Here is a 2,783-nt window from a genome sequence, read left to right on the forward strand (position 1 = left end):
ATACTTACCGATACATTTCGGCTAACTAAACATATCCTAAGTCTAGGTGATTCATCCGAGTATAACTTTTATACTGGATTCTTAACCTACGATGTCTAGGTGATAAACAAAATTTATTACCTCATACCGCTCACGCATGCTCATAAAACCGGTTTAACCTAAGTCAGATGCCGACTCGATCTCCAGGTAGTAGGTGTTCTGTGAACCGTCAACTTAAAAACCTTCAACCTTAGTCATCTTATTTGGCTTTTTGTCAAGATCTTGCTGGGTGAGTTTTTTTTATAACTTCGGTTTTACAAGATATCGACCTATTTTCTATGAAAATTAGGTTTCTCGATGGTTAACCCTAAATGAACATGCATCTTATCTTTGTTATAGATTTTAGAAGTCTATTATTTTATAACAATTATAAAATAAATTATAACAATTATAACCCTAGAGCATTCATCTATAACATGCTTCCTTCAAACAAAGATGTTTTAATGTAACACTTATATTAAAACTAAGCATGCATCGTATATATTTTATAACACTTATAACATATAACAAATGCATGTCACATGCTTTTCCTATGGTGGGGTTTTAAAACTATATGGCATACTATATGCACACATAATCAAACAACATTATACGTCACATGCATAATAGGTAAACAACACTAAAGCGGACCGATTTTGGCATTAAAAACAAATAAATAACTAAATTATTACATAAATCAGCAACCAACTTCCCGGAATCGGCTTCAAACACTTTGAACCATCTCGAACCGGCCAAAAAGCTCTCGAACTGGCCCAAAAACTCCAAAAACCAAGTTGAACCGGTTAAACCGACTTAACCAGGTCAAACAGACTAGTCCAGACCGTCTGGACTGGCTGGTCAACGTTCGCTGGCGCAGTCAACGGAAGTGCGGGTGGGTCGGGCGAACGAAGAGTAGGTCGCAGAGCAGCCGAGCGCATAGGCGTGCGGGGCGGGAGGTGCGGGTCACGGGTCGTGATAGTCGGATCCGGGGGGGCAGCGTGCTAGCCAGGTGCGCGTACGAGCAATTGGGGCGACGAACCGGGTCGGGTCGGGTCTGGGAGCCTTCTATCGGGTCTGGAGGCAGAATTTGGGTCTGTGATGCAATTTTTCTCCAATTTGGCTGCTGTCCTCTCTCCCGGAATCAAGAAATTACAGCCTAATTTCAACTCTAATGATTCCAACAAATTTATAGACCCTTTTTTACACATTAATGCTCATAAAAATGTGAGCAATTACAAATTTTCACCAGAAATTTAAAGAAAAACAATGCCAAAATCATAATAAATCCACTTTAGTCCACATTTCATTCAACCTTTGAATAAAAAGGAAAAAAACACCCACCAAAAGTAATTGAGCGTAATTAAAGCATGCTCTGATACCACATGATGGAACTCGAGACATACACAGTGGAATAAGGACCTAATACACTCTAATTACTTTTAATTTAAAGGAAAAGATGCATGCAATTCAAGGAAAAAAAGTAATTAAAATTACATTTGTAGCTCCCGAAAACTGTTTTTCCTCGCTGAATCTCGACCCGAACTCTTTCGGATCACCATTAGAGTTGACCTACTATCCTATAGACTCAGAACCGGGTTGTAGGCCCAGTGGATGAAGAAAACCGAGAGAGAGAAAGATGAAAAAATAAATGGAATTTTGTGGTTTGGGTTTTTATTTTTCCAGCAACATTTTGAAAACTAAAATTGGCAAAAAAGCAAAAAATTTTCATCCAAATTCAAAAACCTATATTTATAGAAAAAGGTCATGCAACAATTGGATGAAATCAATTCATAAAAACCCAATACCTAGAATCCACTATCTAAGTGGGCTTAATGTCTCCACTATAAGCCAACACCTAGCCCATTATTTTGTTAGTAGAATTATCCAACAAAAGTTTGGATTTTCCCACTAACTTTAGTCAAAGGGTAAAATAGTAATTTGGTAAAAGTCAAACTTTAAACAAAAAGTCAACATTTTTACTTTTTACACCTTTGACTAATTTTGACCTCCCGAACATGAATCCGCATTCATTTTCTCGAAATTCAAATCACATTTGAATATAAGGTGGGTCAAAGTTTGACTTTTCAAAATCAAAAGTCAACTCTTTGTCATTTTATATCTTTGACCATTTCCATTATTTTCGAGCTTCCGAATATGAACGTTTTCATATTCTTGATATTTAAATCACATTTAAATATTAAAGCTGTATCTCTAAACTGAAAAACTCGACCACTATATCACATATACTTGTCGGTTTTTCTCACTTCACCTAATTCGAACAATTCGAATTATTCTATCATACTGTTCTAAGTTTATTCCATATGAGCTAATAGGGGAACCTAATGGACCTATAGATCATGAGCTCTAACGATCCAAGATTAGCTGGCTAAACTCTTTAGACGGAGCTAATCAACATTCGTTAACTAATGGGTCATTCCACTATAGTCCCATAGTTGCACTCCCCTCACTATAGATATATTTATGTCCGTTTGATATAACCATGATTAGTAAGCTAATCCTTCGCAGGTTGTTTGTAATCTCGGCTGGGTCATAAAAACTGTTTTACCCCCAAGACTACATCTTATTCCTTAAGTTCCACTGATCCTCTAATGAACAATTGGTTTATGGTCCAACCTATAAACCGAACCCCTCTCGGGCCAAGGAGAGGGTGGGGCCCCTTGTTCAAGATCTGGATTCAGTACTAAAGGTAACAACCTATATACTATCCCTATAACGGGTAGAAGTGAATTCCGTCTTACACCCAA

This window comes from Benincasa hispida, chromosome 8 (genome assembly GCF_009727055.1).
Source record: "Benincasa hispida cultivar B227 chromosome 8, ASM972705v1, whole genome shotgun sequence".
Lineage (NCBI taxonomy): Eukaryota > Viridiplantae > Streptophyta > Magnoliopsida > Cucurbitales > Cucurbitaceae > Benincasa > Benincasa hispida.